Below are 18,323 nucleotides of genomic sequence, written 5' to 3'. Positions count from 1 at the left end.
TTGGAAACAAATTGCACTAGATTTATGTGACAAGAAAAATGCTTTAATGTTCCTCTGAGGAAACTAAACAAAACAATAAATCTGGGAAGCTAGTGTTTTACAAAAAGCGTACATTTCGTTATAGATAAAAAGTGTAGTCTATAGGTTTGTTAATATAAAACATACGTAAAGTGCTTTCTTCTGTGTTATTCCACAGTTTGTTGACTTTGTTGAAATTATTATTAAATATCAAATCAAAAAATGCAATTTCACATATTCCTACTCAAATTATGCCACTAATTCGTTGTCGTTATAAAACAGCAGAATAATATAACATTTGTTATTGACATAAAAATAACTTCTGTCTATTTTTAAAAGTAAGTGGCCAAGATTTCTTAACGTACTCAATTGAGGTCCAAAGGCTTCAAAACATAAACTATGTCAATCTTCATAGAACAACTGCTGCACTTAAAAAGGAAGAAACATGAAAAGATAATAATAAATTTACTTAGTATTAAATTAAAAATCGACATTGAAAGCGAATATAAGCCCGATAAGAGATAAAAGCGTTTAAACGCTTTTAATTTTTATGTCATTTTGCATCAGTAAAATGATAATTCTGTACAAGCGAGATCATATGATCTGATATTTTACGCTTTAGTTAACCGTATAAGTCTACACTAAATGGTATAAGTTCAGCAAAAATGTCCAGGCTCTTGTGAAAGAACTGCATGGCAGTAATTTATGTTGACTAGTTTTTGAATGTGTATTTGTGTTATTTGCATGTCCATAATCAATTCCAAAAGAGACGTTTACTGCTCTTATTCACGCATAAAAGCAATTTAGACTTTTTCCGGTAAGTGTTGTCTGAGCTTGATTATGTTTCAACAAGGGCACTACATTTGCAAACTTTGCTAAACATTACAATATAATGTAGCATGGAGACTTTGATACAATAAACAAGTTAGATATTGACATTCGGAAATGTGCATCAGTTGCAAGTAGCGTACTTTGTTCCCATACTGCCAATATCTTTTTCTATGACACTACGAATTACGCCAACCTGTTCTTTATGACTGTAATTAAAACATTTCTTTTGATTTCCTTTTCCCTAGATTACCAGTAACATCAATTGGACCAGTGCAATAATGAAATGGATGATGACTTCATTTGATACTTTGGTGCAGTCTACGATATCCTCCAGAGTTGTGACTCTGGATCCTAGTCGGCTAGTCTTAGCCAATGCAATTTTGAGCGAGCTATCTGTCGACCAAACCTTCTATTTTCTTTGTTTTAATCATTGAGCAGCTGCCTATGCCTTGGTAATAGTATTTTCTTCTTGATGCTTCTGTGATTCCAAGTTTGTTAAAGGTTATCCATAGGATCTATCCAGTATAACTGCGATCAACAACATCAAAGGGAAAGTTTGAAGTCTTCGCTGTCGTCATAAGCCCATCAGCGGAAAGTTCTTGGCTCTCTTTTTCATGTGCCTAAGTTTTAGGTGGTGTTGAATATATTTTTACAAAAAAAACAAACTGTAATAAGTTTGAAAGCTAAAAAATACAGACGTGACTTTGGTTTAAAATGGTTTGATTCTACAAGAAAATCACACTTATTGTCTTTGAAGAATAGTTCTAAGGCATTTCAAAAAAAGTATGTAATCATTAAGTTTTTCAATTTTCTTTCTGAGTATTATGTTAAATTGACTTAAACATACAAAAAGTCAGCTTCAAATGAGATTGTTGTTCTGTCTTTTTTTCTCAGGTCTATTTTCACAATCATGTGTTAATGTCCTTTGCCTTAGAAGCAGAATTTATTGCGCATATTTTTGTGATATTATTTAGTTTAACATTTCTTGATTTAAAAATGTTTTATAATTTGATTAAATCTGAGCCTAAAAGCAAATCTTTCACGGCAATTTGTCCCTCAACATTACTTCTATTTGCCGGTCGAGAGAAAGGTCAGCGATTTTCAATTAAGATGTAAGTGTTTGATCTTGTTTAAAAACTGTAATGAAACATGAAAACCCAGCAGCATAATTCAAGAAAGAAAAAACATTGTACTGAAGCAACCATTCCTTGATCGCGCGTTTGCGCTTTTTTTTCTTAACCCTCGCCCCCCACCCGACATTTGCATGTGCATTAACATTTTGATGTAGTTATTAAGTATCCTGTTGATAACTGATCATTAAATCAATTAGTCTTCTCTCCTAATAACCTTGTTACATTAGACTTTCTGCAATAGCTAAAATCATAACAGCATGATGAACGTTACATTAAAAATGCCGAAACCAAGACATGCTTTTAGTGTACATGGAATTTAAAAATAAATTTGTGAAGCTAAAAAACTCATCGTTTCATCGACATAGGGATATCTTTAAGATTCACAAACCCACCAAAATGACACCTTGTAAAATGCAAGTTATTAAAAATCTGATAAAGTGTGATCCCTCGAAAGCATTAAGGTATGAGCCCCCTAATGGGCACTATAAGGAACTATAAAATTGACAACATAGGTCAGTTATATACCTTAAAAGACACAAGAATGCAAAATTTAAACAAAGTTTACCGTATGGTTTACGAGTTATGGAGAATTTTCTTAAGTTAAACTTGGCCATTAGAAGAGCTCTTTTTCAGAAATGAGAAACTCTAAATATTCCATTTTATAATTATTATGAAAAAATGTTTTCCTATAGAACATTTTTGAGAAACAAATAATAGCATTCAGCTAACATATGACCTAGCAAAATTATTGTTTCTACTCAAAATTTTTGAAATATGTATATAAAAGTTACCCTACCCCACCCATTTTAAGTACTTGTTTGATCATTTTTCTACTTGGAGGGCCTTATTCAAAAAATCCCTATAATTTACTCAAATAAGGGGCTTTTTTCAAAGTTTGCATAAATTTTCTTAAAAGTATATTGGTTGCGCTTGACATATAACATACTTTTACCGTCTAGTTTTTATTTTATAAGACTTTGAAAATATCAGGTACCATATTTGATAAATAATTTGGCACAATTTAGCCAATAAATACCAATAATAATTTCATACTTAAAATGAAACACTTTTTTCTTCTCAAGAGTGATATGAGAGACACAAAAAATGTTCAAAGAAAAAAAAAGAAAGAAAAAAAGTTGCCACTTCTGGGGCTTGAACCCACGCCCCTCAGTTACAATGCAGTTGACAGTAGTTCTAGCCTATTTGAATACTCTTCAAAGTGGAGGTAATGCATTAGGTGGATCATACCTTAATCACAACAAAATTACATGAAAATTTTGAATTGACTGAGTCTGTACATGAGGGATAATGAAAAGGTTCAACCTCCCTCATGCCGACCAGCACCTGTTTGAGTTTTATTTAACACTCGAAATTCACATTTCATATCTGTAGCTACAAATGGTCAATTAAATTTGCGGTATTGACTTTTTTAATCTTTAAAAAAATTACAATGAAGATGCATGAACCTATCTTTCTGCCTTTTAACAAATTAACAAATTAGTAAAAGCTGAATAAATTTAACATATTAAACAAATAGCTACTTACAGCGTCTACCTATTCATGACTGGACTGGTATTGCAATAACATACATTTGGAATTGATCAACATGTGTATTGTATGTAGCAAATGTGTTAATATAAAAACAATTAATCAAGTTACTGATAGACCTACCATTGAGTTTGTAGATTTGTAGATTCTTTGCGCTACGATAAAGTGAAGATCGCTTTTTAGTTTTATTTCTATTGAAATATACCTAATTATTTAAAACATTTAAACCTTCTGTGTCAGTCCTAAACAAACCTAAGTAAAGAAAATTATAACAATTGAGCCAGCTCATATGTTGATCTGCCCTTTTATTGCAATATAAAAAAAATCAAACAAATTTACACTGAAAGACTTTAGTGTAGCTAAAGAAAATTATACACAGTGCATCAGTTCATATTTTGCTCATCGTAATAAAAAATATTTATTGTATTACTATAATTTTGATTTATATCGCTGAAAAGTAAGTTTAAACTTTCTTACTGACAGAAGTTGTATCAAGAACAATTGATATTCAACAAATAATATACAAATAAATAAACAATCTCCTTGAGTTTATTACTCATTATGAATTTTAATATTCAGATTTTGGCGTATTTTCTATGCAAAACAATATTTGTTGTTATAAACAGAATCATAAATGAGATCGATGATGTTACCGTTAAAGAAATAATCAAAATGCAGACATAAAATGATGGATTTAGCATAAAAAAAATAAATTCATTTTCTATTTCATATTTTGTGGTACTTAATAAAAACGTTATGTGTGTAGATTGATAGAAACACAAATCGCAGACTGGAGCAATTTGATTCGAGACTGTATAAGCCAATATTGTAAGAGATGTGTGTTCAAAGCCATGATTATAATCCGAACTTTGAGCTTACAATACGATGCGTTTACGTTTAACTCATGCCAAAAGCGCGGTTTATTTATAACTTTTTTATTGTTTGTGGTGAGCTGTAATGAGGATTTACTTGGACAGCTACCACACCCTACAATAAAAACCTGACAACACGTTTTAGTTTTGTTGAACTATCAGTTTTCAACAATGATTCCGATCGATAACTGTTTCCCTATCTTCCAGTTTGCAAGAAAACGTATTTTGTTTCTTATTTATATCTAGAAACTTTAACATTTCTTAAAATCTCAGTAAAATTTTTTCAAGTTTTGATTTTCTTGAAATATTTTGGCTCATTTAGAGGCATGCAGCTTCAACACTCATTGATAACATTCTGTCGGGTATTGAAATATTATTAATTATGATTATCCTTTGCCGATTAAGCAATATGAGCTTAGACTGTTAAAATACATATAGAAAAATTAAGAATTATAAAGACATGTACATGTACGTGTATTACAATACTAAGAGGCTTATAAGAATAATGTTGATTTTTTTTAAATAGTAGCCTCTCATAACTATATATAGCATCTTGGAAGCAAAATCTTCCCTGTAGTTTCTTTGAATGAAAAATAATGAACAATCTATTTGAACAATAAGCATAAAGGTTTTTGAATTCAAATATTTTCTACTGAAAAAACAACAACAAAAAAGCAACAGAAATAACATAGAAACTTGAACGTCAGCTTCCTGTTTCTCTGTCTGATGAATGGACATTTGTTTTAATTTGACATTATGATAAATTCGCATATCTATGATCACAGTTTTCATGAACACAAAGACGGAAAAAATAGGAAAAACACAGGAAAAGAGACAAGTGCATTCTTGACGCAAATAACATGACAATGTAGGCCTTGTTTCAATCGGTGTTTCCTGTAACGGGTAAAACGCAATAGTTTTTCACAAACGATCGAAAACAAAATAAAATACATTCTTAAAGCCGGAACATAATTCATTGAAGAAAACATTATTTGTTTAAGCAATAACACAATAGATTTCTCACACCGTTTAAAATAACATTATTCTTATTCTCGATTTTGGCGTATAACCTAGCATTGTGTTATAGATATTTGCTTACATTAATCAATTCTATATTTAAACATATGTAATGAAAAAAGAAATAAAGATTTAAACGGCCAAATGTTAAATGTGTAAGATCGGTTTGGTTGAATCAGTTTATGGACAAAAGTGAAAAATGAAAGCTTTAGTTCACAGCCCTAGCACCCACTTAATTCATGTGTCTTATACCAAAAAAATATTTCTTCATTTAACGCGGATTGAACAATTGTGATTATTCATAATGATACCCAGACTATTTTATAATTTTCGCTAAGAGTATATTAAATACAACTTAAGTCCTATCTATTTTTGTAGTTATATTCTTAGCCGCCATATACAAGAAGTATTTTCAGACTACTGCTGAATATGGACTTAGCAAATAAATCAAAATATTAAAAGTGTTTAAATTAGTTTAAACCAGTCTAAATCAAGTAACATTTCAACGCATCTGAAAAACGGCTTCACTTCAGGAATGCTTACTGGAAGCTGAGAGTTACATACATCCTGTCATTATCAATTAAGCAGACTTCAACATTTGAAAGTAAAAAAAACATTTAAACTTTTAAGATTACAATAACATGTGCAGTTATGTTCGGAGGACATTGCGGAACCTTTAAGGTGCTGACACCTTTGTGACATTCCACTTATAAGTGATGTGTTATCACATTTGATAATGCTTTAATACTCTTTGAAGACAATAAAGTCTAATCAACACAATTTTTATCTGTAGTATGCACAGTCAGTCAAGCTTTCATACCTGGTACACAATAATGCCAAATTCAATTATTGGCTTTCATAAATTAAAAAAAGCAGAAACAAAATAAAGTAACAAACTGTATGATATATGAACGTTGTGTTTAATCATATGTCATTAATATCTTAACATAGATTCGTTTTAATATCTCCATAATGACAATTTCATCTTAAACTTCACCTATTTATTGGATAATTATTATAAATAAAACCTTATTCCCGACCTTCATACAGTCATACAACGTATGGCAGTTGCATTATTGCTGTTTTACTAACCTTTCTCAACGCAAACTCCATTGTAACCTCTGCTAGTTCGATCCTAAATGACCTTGCTCCGTTATAAGGATCAAGAAACCCTATGGATACTACCCGACAATGAGTTAGTGTTGTAAGTAATGTTTTAATGATCAACATATACATAACAATCCCTCTGGTATCCATTTTTTGATACATCATTTTGCTAGCTGCGTCCGTTATCTGTGTGAGAGTGAGACCTAAGGGAGTTTTGTGCCGGATAAAATTATCACCCACCTTCGCCTTCCCTTTTCCAAAGGTAAGTCCTACTTGATCAATCAATTTTTAGCGAATTTAAAGAGCTGTATTTCATGTTTTATATTTGTAAGAATTATCACTAACTTTTTTAAAAAGTTCACAAATGCTGTCAAATATTGCAAATGGTGTACTTCATGGATGATTTACAAAACTTTAAATACAGAACTAACGATAAAACTTACTTAGCCATAAGAAAAATCAATTATCATGAATAAAACAAACAACGAAAGTAAATGAGACAATGTGCTGTACAGTTCAAAATAATTTAATAACAACATATTTTATTCATTTAACGGCATAAGTAAAACATTGTATTTCTGCAATTAGCAAAAAAAATATGACCCATTCTGCGTCTGCAATTTGCAACTAAATAAAACATACACGGGTGTTGTACCTAACATTCTATTCGAAATAGTTTTCTTATTTATTTACAGATTTTTTTTAAATAAAATCAAATATTTAGTCTGGAATATTATATACCAAGTAACAGACGTTACGTCTGTAATTTATACAGCTGTTTTGTAGGGTCCTTTTTTAAGCAAGAAACATAATATCAAATCAGCAAAAGTAACGTTCATGCGTGACAATTTTTGTTTATTTGAGATTATCTTTCAAGGTTTTTTTCTGGATGTATATCGATCCCATCTTACTAACTGATAAAAGCTATCGATATTTTGTTATTAACCTCTAATAACTTTATATAAAGCACGCGTAATTACTTATGCTAATTCTTCTACATTAAATAATGCCCAGATTGCTAGTTATGTTTTAAATAAACGGCCAAAAGTTCGGTGAAAATGATTACGCCTTTTAGAAAAGTTCTCAGAGGTAAGAAATGACATAGAATAGTGAAGTAAAAGTACTTCTTACGCTACCTTAAGATATTTTAACATAGGTCTAAATTTTTGGTCTTTAATATCAACAACAAGTTGCAAAACTTTAGCAATGAAAAACTGAATACTGCTTATGCTGTGACAACAGGCATTAAACCGTTTGTTATTTAGAATTTGCATGTGTTAATTCAATCAAACCAAGTCTTTAAGACTAAAAAATGACTTTATCGGTGTCAGTTTAAATTTGTAACCTGTTAGAATGTTGTAAATCTTTTTTGTTTGCCTGTACAACAAAACCATCTTAATTATCATTTTGGCATTCTTTTGATGTAAACTAAGCGATGTTATTGAAGGAATGTAGGTAGGCAAGTTTCTTTCTTACTAACATCTTGATCTCATTTATCAAATATACCTCTATTCTAACATCAAAATACCAAATCAAGCTAAACAAATATTATATTTCTGGAAAGGAATTTACATCACTGACCGTGGTTTTCAATCCATAAATTCTTTACTGTGTTTGTTTACATGCTGATTGTTTAAACTCATTTAATACAATTTGGAAATGATAATTTTTTTTTTTAAAATACAATTGAAATATCACATATTACTGTAATTATTTCTTTTTTATTTATCGGTGCCCCATACTTCACTGTCTTTGGAAATACTGATACAAATGCCATGTTATGCAGATTATCTTATGAATATATTCTTTTTGTTGTTGTAGATTTGACAAATAGGTATTTTATTATCATTTTTCCATGTGTTTTTACTTATCACTTGATATCAGATGTACATGTTAACAGGAATCATCTTAGTGATTAAACAGATGAGTTTGAGCTTTACTTTTATTATCTTATGGGGGGCCTTTTCAGCAAGTTAAATGTGCATTTTGATATTATATTTAGCCTTGGTTGTTTTTTCAATTACACAGGTAAAAATGTAGCTTTTTGAAGGAAATCCCTGTCTTTCATTTCTATAAAAAATGTATATTTACTTAAATGGAATGTGTTTTTAATAATCATGAACTTACAAGTAGAATGGGGATGGGCGAATAACATAATTTTAATAGCCAAACAGTGTTTCTGTTTAATTTAAAGTTAACTAAATTAAACAACAAAAAGTTCACACCTTATTACCCTTAAGCTTATCAGTGGAAAAAATGCAAAAGAGAACAACAATAACCACAACAATAACAAACACATAAGAGCAATGTCGCTTTTTAGAAACTGATACATGTCAACGTTTGATACGTTTACATGATACGTTTGTTTTTCTAAGTTTTAAAATACAGTCATTCACGCATGAAATCAATTAAGAGCTCTTTCATTCTTTTTTTGTTGTTGTTGTTGAGATTTGATTAGTGTTACAAGCAATAACAGTGCACGTGATTTCAACAATTTTAAATCCTTAAAACGTCATAGATTCTGTAGACTAACAAACATGGTCAAACAACACATGCGACTATTGCAAATCGTGATCAGCCATATCATACGCGCCGTCTGATCATGGTATACAATTATCACTTTTGACCGAATTTAAATTGAAATTCTTCAGACGATGATGATGTCAAGTTTTGTCCGGATTGAAAGATTGACATGTTCATTTAAAGCAGCATGCCTCCAGATTTATGCTAATTTTCCTGAAAATTTAGAAAATGTATTTAAAAGTAAAATATTATGATGTGAATAAAGTAAGTAATTTTTCCATTGCAAATAGCACTTACAAGCCACGTAAATGACCAAACAGAAGTCTAAATATACAACAATTCAACTTACTGCGTTAGTAACGCAGTGGAATTATAGTGATTGATTCTGCAAAATCAGTCATTTATCGCACATAACATGTAAATTTTTAAATTAATATTGAATTATTTTACTTTTCTTAAGATCTTAATCAGAGCTGCATTACTGGTACTGGTACTGGTACTGCAGTACGTACTGCAGGGATTTTGCAAGTACTGGTACTGATACTGAATTACTCTTACAAAATTTTGCTACTACTGGTACTGGTACTGCATTACTGTCTTAAAAAGTGGTACTGCTACTGCATTACCCAGTACTTTTGGTTTTGATAAAAATTAAAAATAACATCAATTTTTCTCATAAGATAAAGCTGTAAATTACATTAACTATATTTTATTTTTGTGAAAAAGTAAGTTATCAAATCTAAAGATAATTTGCTGCAATATTCTTCCAAATGTTAGTATTCATCATAAAAAGCACCAAAGACTTTAAGTAAAAATTAAATTAAGATAAACAGACTCAATAACTCTTTACCCTAAAATATCCTTATTAAATATTTTATTACTTTGTATTTACTAGTAAAAGAGCAAAATAAACACTAATTAATTTCTTCTATTCTAAAAAATCCCATTTCAAGTGAAAAAAGTGATATTGTTAGCACCATAAAAAGTTGTTATTTACGTTGTTATAAATTGAACAGAGGTGTGAAAATGTGTAAGGCAACAAAAGACTGTTGTGTTTTAAATGAAAGATGTTTGCATTGTATTTATACAGTTGACTGGTTACTAAACAATTAGATATGACATGAATATATGTTGTAAATATTGTTTGTAAAAAGTATGTTAAAACTATAAAGTTGTAAATATGTTATGTTAACTTTAAAGCAGCACGCCTCCAGATTCATCCTAATTTTCATGACAATTTTGAAAATGTATTTAAAGGTAAAATATTGTTAAATGAACAAAGAAAGTACTTGACACATTACAATCAGCACTTAAAATCCACGTAAATTACCAAAAAGAGGTCAAAACATGCATAAATAGCCCCTACTGCGTTAGTAATGCAGTAGAAATATAGTGATAAATACTACAAAATACAGTCATTAATTGCACATAAGATATAAATTATCACTTGAATCTTTAATTTGTTTACTTTTCTCAAAGTTTTAGTAATTTTTTTCCAAGTTTGATTTTCTTGAAATATTTTTGGTCATCTGGAGGCATGCAGCTTTAAAGTAATTTATGATTTTATTTCTTTGCTGAATAATATTTGCAATTATTTGTTTGACACTGTATTTATTCAAACTTTGATGAATATATAAAAGTAATGGTACTGATACTTAATTACTTCACCAAAAAAAGTACTGGTACTGCAGTACCGAGCTAAAATCTAGTACTGGTACTGGTAATGGTACTGCATAATTTGCCAAGTACTGGTACTGGTACTTAAGTACTACACTCTTAGTACTGATGCAGCTCTGATCTTAATACATGTTTCTAAAGATTAAATTTCTTGAAATATTTTGGCTCATCTGGAGGCGTGCAGCTTTAAGATGTTTAGTGTGGGAAATGTTGAAGGTTAAGCAGTTCCATGATGAATACGATACAGTTTCGCAAAGCAAGGAAATATATACAACATATATATTACTTAAAACATTTGGGCATCATCATCATCATCATCATCATCATCATTATTATTATTAGTATTATTATTATTATTAAAACATGACCTATTTACATTAAAATGACTTAAAGCAATGTTAAAGTTTCAAAAACATAACTTTAAGAGAAATTCTTGATTTGATTTCCACCAACCTTTTTTATTGCGAATTCCATTGTTACTTCTTCTAATTTAAATCCGAATGATCTTGTTCCGCTAAAGGGAACAAGAACACCTATCGAGACTGTCCGGCATTTACTTTGTTTTGTCAACACCATTGTAATAATAAGTATGTAAAAGTGTATCATTTTGGCATTAGATGCTTGATATTTCATTTTAGTAATTTTTAAGAACAATTAATTATATTTTCATAAAAAATATCACTGATTTTTCAAAGTGTGTATAATCGTTCAGAAAAAACAAATTCAAATTTTTGATAAAACACGCGTAAAGCTTGTCAGCAATAAACGACTATTAACGTTTGTTTTAAAAGTAGAATGTAATAAACCACCAAGTGAATAACGACTGCAATATGTTTTTGAGAATTTGCACGATCATACCACGAAACATAAACTCACAAATGCAATTCAAATTGCGTTGGGCAACAAATATTCACTCGTTACACGATAAAGCTACTCAGAAAGAATATGTTACAAAAACAGGTTTTAGAAATGTTCACTGAAAATTGAACGATCATAGCATTTAAAAACGTCTATGATTGTATCTATGTCTAAAAAAGACTCTATTTGACTGACTAGCTTATTAAAAACATCCTTGTTCGAGGTGGTGAAAATTGTTTTAGAAGTTCCATTTATCGCACCTAGAATATACAATCATAAAGTTCGAACATTAATCCATGTTTCGTTTTATCTATCAAACTTCCTTACATTTTTTGTACCGAAGATAATTGCTTTTCAAAATAGGTCTGTTTTGTTGTAAAATTTATCTAAATCTGCGAGTATAGTCAACGATCATAAATCGAATCGATTACACCATTGTGAATGTCGGATGTATCCAGGAACTTAATCTCAATGATGTGAAAATGATTTTGCAATTTAGAAACTCATAATATTGTGATGCTTCTCACAAAAGTGTTTGAGTGCAGCCGTTTAAACAGATAAAATTTTTGTTTTTGTATTTAGCCTGCAAACATAAAGCAACACAAAAATCTGATTTTCAACTAAACGAACGTGTAATCTCAAATCACATAAGTAGTCTATATAATTTTTTTACAAGAACGTGTTTTTGATTTTTATATGATCAGCAGGCATGGAAAGTGCATATTTCATGCATGCTGATTTTGTATCTATAAATAGATATAATATGTAATATCCATGTCCTGGAAACGTACAAAAACCTCTTTAGTTCACCTTAAAGCTTTATGCCTCCAGATGAGTCAAAATATTTCAAGAAAATGGAACTTCTGAAAAATGTTTTAAGTTTTTTTATGAAAAACAAAATAAGTTTAATGTATTTACCACCATATTGCTATTACAACACTAACGCAGTAAGGGCTATTTTTGAATATTTTGACCTTACTTGGTAATAAACGTAGATTGTAGATGGCGTTTGCAAATAATAAATCTGAAGGCATGCTGCTTCAAGCCTGTAAAGCATTAGTCTGGAAACTAAAACATTTTTTATTCTGTCAAACAAAGTTTTATATTGTTTTCAATACTTTAATTACTTATGATCTGCAGTTTGTTTTCATTACAGTTTTTCATATTTACATTCCGGATTCAGGGCAAAAACAACCAAACAAACAAACAAACAAAAAACAACAAGATAAAAAAAAACATCAACAACATCAACAAAAAACCCCAAAAAATTTAACAAACAAACAAACAAACAAGTACTCACAGCAAGTAATGATTTTTAACATGCTTGTATTTAATAAAGATAAAATTGAGAACACAATTATATGATTTTAAAGTTAAAGAAACGTCCGTGTTATGTACTTATTTATGTAAAAATGAACTTGTAGATTGAAAGCATAAAGAGATGTATTATATTACAATACTTTTTGTCTTCACTACAATGTATACAACGTAATACAAGAAAGATTTAATTTTGTACAGAAACATACGCCATTGATGCTCATATCAGATCGAATTATATTATCAACATTGTTGTTAAGTGATTTCGACCAAACCTTCACATAGACAGATTCAGAGTTTCATATTATTGTCTATCAATTCTAACTTGATTTGCATATAAGCACACCATTTGCAAATACATTAACTTATTTAAATAGGAAACAAATTATCGCTAGATTTATCTGACAAGAAAAAGGCTAGGAATCTAAACAAAACAATAAATCTGGTAAGCTTGTGTTTTACAAATAGCGTACATTTCGTTATAGATAAAAAGTGTAGTCTATAGGTTTGTTTCTATAAAAAAATTCGTACTGAGTTTTTTTTCTGTGTTATCCCACAGTTTGTTGACTTTTATTTGGTCGAAATTATTATTGCATATCAAATCAAAAGGTACGGTATAACATATTCCTACTCATATTACCCTACTAATTCGTTGTCGTTATAAAATATGACATTAATAGATATAACAATAACTTGTGTCAATTTATAAAAGTAAGTGGCCAAGATATTTTAACGTACTCAATTGAGGTTCAAAGGCTTCAAAACATAAAATTTGACAATCTACATAGAACGACTATGGCACTTAAAACGGAAGAAATGTGGAACGATAATAATATACTGATATTGAGATGGATTATAAGCCAGATTAGAGTTATAATTATTTAAACGCTATAAATTTTTATGTTATTTTGCATAAGTAAAATGATTATTCTGCACAAACTGAGATAATATGATCTGATATTTTACGCTTAAGTTAGCATTATAGGTCTATATCAAATGGTATCAACAAATATGTCCAGGCCCTTAAAAATGTATAAAAATCTGCATGGTAGTTATGTTGACTAGTTTTTGAATGTCTATTTTTGTTATTTGCGTGTCCATAATCAATTACAAAGAGATATTTACTGCTCTTTTTCACGCATACAAGCCATTTAGACTTGTTTCCGGTAACTGTTGTCTGAGCTTGATTAAGTTTCAACAAGGGCCCTTCATTTGCAAACTTTGCTAAACATTACAATATAATGTAGTATGGAGACTTTGATACAATAAACAAGTTAGATATTGACATTCGGAAATGTACATCAGTTGCAAGTAGTGTAGTTTGTTCGCAAACTGCCCATATCTTTTTCTATGGCACTACGCCGTACGCCAACCTGTTATTTATGACTGTAACTAAAATATTTTTTTGGAATTCCTATTGCCTAGATTACCAGTAACATCAATTGGACCAGTGGAATAATGTAAAGGATGATGACTTCATTGGGTGCTTTTGTGCAGTATATGATATCCTCCAGAGTTCCAGAGTTGTGACTCTGGAGTCTAGTTGGTTTGTCTTGGCAAAGGTAATTTTGTGTTATCTGTCCACCGAAACTTCTCTTTTCTTTGTTTTAAACATTGTGTGGCTGTCTATACTTTTTGAGGTTTTTGGTAATAGTTTTATCTTCTTGATGCTTCTGTGAGACAAAGTTTGTTAAAGTTAAACCATAGAATCTAACCATTATAAACTGTGACCAACAACATTAAAGGGAAAGTTTCAAGTCTTCGCTGTCGTCACAAGCCCATCAGCGGAAAGTTCTTGGTTCTCAATTTTTTCATGTGCTTAAGCTTTAGGTGGTGTTGAATATATTTTACATAAAGCACTACAATTTAACAACTGTAGAAAGCTTGAAAGCTAAAATACATACATGGCTTTAGTTTTAAATGGTTTCTACTCAAAAATCACACTTACTGTCTTTGTAGAGTAGCTCTAAGGCATTTCAGAAAGAAAAGTACGTAATCATTAAGTTTTTCAATTTTCTTTCCAAGTCGTATGTTATATTGACTTAAACATCCAAAAATCAGTTTAAAATGAGATGAACTGTTTTGTTGTTTATTCTCGTACAAAGATACATTCAGCTCAGGTTACTTTTAACAATGATGTGTTAAGTTAATATTCATTGCCTTAAAAAGAATTCCTTCTTGGAGAATTTATTACGCATATTTTCGTTACTTTATTTAGTTTAACATTTCTTGAATGAATTGAAAATGTTTGATAATTTGAATAATTCTGAGCTAAAAGGCAAAACTTTCACGGCAATTTGTCCCTAAACACTAATTCTATTTTCCGGTCGAGAAAAAGGTCAGCAATTTCTAATTAAGATTTAAGTGCTTGATCTAATTTTAAAACTCTAATGAAGTAGCAGTATGGTTTAAGAAAAAAAAGAAAATTGTACTAAAACAACCATTCCTTCATCGCGCGTTTGCGCTTTTTCTTAAAAAATAGACTGACACTTGCATGTGCATTCGCATTAAAATTTTTGATGTAGTTATTAAGTGTCCTGTTGATAACTGATCGTTTAATCAATTTGTCTTCCCTCCTAGTAACCTAGTAACCTTATATTTTCTGCAATAGCTAGAATTTAGATAGCAACATTAAAAATGTCGAAAACAAGACATGCTTTTAGTGTACATGGAATTTAAAAGTGAATAAGTGAAGCTGAAAACCCTATAAAAATTTATCACATAAATCGCGGCGCAGGAGTGTAATAAAGCCATTTAATAAAAACGAAATTACAGTGTAATAACACTTTGACGTGACGTCATTTGCGCTATAAAGAAATATAGCGTTAAAGCGCGCTAATGTTAGCGTTACACTTTAAACGCGTCATTGAAAAATTACTCATTTTAACAGTTTACTGTTTTTATTTTTTATATGTGATGAAAGAATATTATATTCGTGTAGATTCAATACTAAATTTATTGAACTCGTTGAATAAAACAATATTATGCTCGCCAAAGGCTCGCGTAATATGATTTTATTCAACTCGTTCAATACATTTAGTATTAAACTACACTCATTCAATAACCTCCATATACGGAATTCTATAAAATTCTCAAACACATCAAAATGACACCTTGTATAATGCAAATTATTAAAAGTTTTATTTACTCGCTTTTATTTACTCGGAATTCACATTTCATATGCGCTATGATGAAACGAAATGAAGATCGCTTTTAGAGTTCATTTGCATTAATATTTACCAAATTATTTAAAACATTTAAACTTCCCATGTCTGTCCTAAACAAACCTTAATGTCAAGTGAGTTAGGTCATATGTTGATACGGTCAGTTCATATGTTCAATTGCAATATAAAAATATACTTTCTTACAAATTTATAGCGAAAAAGTTTAGTCTGAATAAAGAAAACAAAATTCGTGCGCCGGTTCAGATTTTGCTTACTGTATTGAAAATTGTTTATTGTGTCCTTGAATAGCAAGTATAAACATTCTTTCTGAAATATGTTTCAGACGTAGTTTCAATTGATATTTAACAAATGATATACAAATAAATAATCTCCATGAATTTATAACTCATCATGAATTTTAGTATTCAGATTTTGGCGTATTTCTTAGCAAAATAATATCTGGTTATATAAAGAAATTCATAAATCAAATTGCGTTAGGAATAATCAAGTTGCAGACATAAAATGTTAGAAATCACATAAAATGAATTAATTTATTTTCTATTCCATATTGTGTGGATCGTAATAAAAGCGATATGTATGTAGATTTGTGGAAACACAAAATCGCAGACTGGAGCAATATAACTCGAGACTAAAAAAATATCAGCTAATATCGTTAGAAATATGTATTAAAAATCCTATTTATTATCCGAACTTTGAGCTTACAAGAAAACACATTTACGTTTGCTTGATTAACAGTACTCATGCCAAAAGCACGGTATTTTATAACGTTTTTATTATTTGCGGTGAGCTGTAATGAGGATTTACTGGAACAGCTACCAAACACTACAATAAAAAACCATACACAAATTTAATAGTTTTTTTGAACTTTTAGTTTTCAAAAATGCTTATCTTCCAGTTTGCAAGATAACGAATTTTTTTATTTTTCTTATTTATTTTCTTTTTCAACGGGTTATTCATCTGAATCATCAAATTAGTGTAACATCATTTCTTTTAAGAAAGTTCGTTATCCATCGGATTTTATAGTTGATGTAGTAAATGTTACCTCAGGAACTACCGCTATACACTTGCGAACAATTAGAACGGTAAGCTGTTACAACACGTAAAAAATACTGGAAATATTTAATGAAGTGCGTATGTATGGGTATCTAATTAAAGTCTTAATGAGTATAAAAGAGAATTTTTGACAAAAATGTAGAGCGGGTTAGGGTATTTCTGAACATGTGGTAGTTTCTGAACACTGTCATATTTTCGTGTTTAATGAACATTGTTCCTGAGATTTTTAACTCAGAATTATGAAATCAAGCACACCCCTTTTCTACTTCCGGTAATTTTTTTGCAGACGCTGCCCAAGGTGAGTTTTATTTTTTGAAAAATATATTTGAAGTCATCGTTTTTACACCTTTAAACTACATGCTTACATTGTAACACAATACTTGCTATCATTATCTGTTGTTAACTTTTGTTGATATTGGCTCTTTAACTGGAAAAAAAAACATTGTACATCTTACTTGTAAGTGTTATTAATGGATTGTGTCCCCAGATGCATTTGATTTTCATTTAAACGATGTTCAGAAATACCCGAAATAAATTTATTCATACTGTTGACACATTGCAACATGCAGTGAACCTAATTCGGAGTAAATCCATGTCACTTAATCAGGCAGCTGCATCCTTTGGTATTCCAAAGAGCACTCTATCCGACAAAGTAAACCAGAAGACCGTTATTGGTTGTAAAAGCGGCCCAGCTACCATACTTACTGCAGAAGAAGAACCTACTCTTGTAGATTAGGCCTCTACATATGGCCAAAGTTGGGTTTGGACGAACCCGTAATGAATTGTTAGACACAGTAAAGGTTATACTGGATAAAGATGGTCGACCAAACCCATTCAAAAATAATCGGCCGGGAAAAGACTGGTATTATGCATTTGTAAAAAGGCATCCTCAATTAGGAGAACGAACACCACACAACTTGCTAAAGAACAAGCCATTATTACCCCCGGCTAAGATTGAAAGCTGGTTTCAGGAATTCTGTAATTTTATGGCCGAGGAGGTATCTGATTCTTCCATATGGAACAATCCCGCTCGCTGGTTTAACGCAGACGAGTCGGGATTTCCATTGTGTCCAAAAAGTGGTAAAGTTTTGTCGCCAAGGGGTGTTCCAAATAATTATATACAACTTCACTGCTTCTGATAAAACACAAGTAACTGTATTAGCATGCATGAGTGCGGCAGGTCA

The sequence above is a fragment of the Ruditapes philippinarum genome, unplaced genomic scaffold, assembly GCF_026571515.1.
Source record: "Ruditapes philippinarum isolate M1 unplaced genomic scaffold, ASM2657151v2 ctg341_1_1_1_1, whole genome shotgun sequence".
Lineage (NCBI taxonomy): Eukaryota > Metazoa > Mollusca > Bivalvia > Venerida > Veneridae > Ruditapes > Ruditapes philippinarum.
This window is presented reverse-complemented; position numbering follows the sequence as displayed.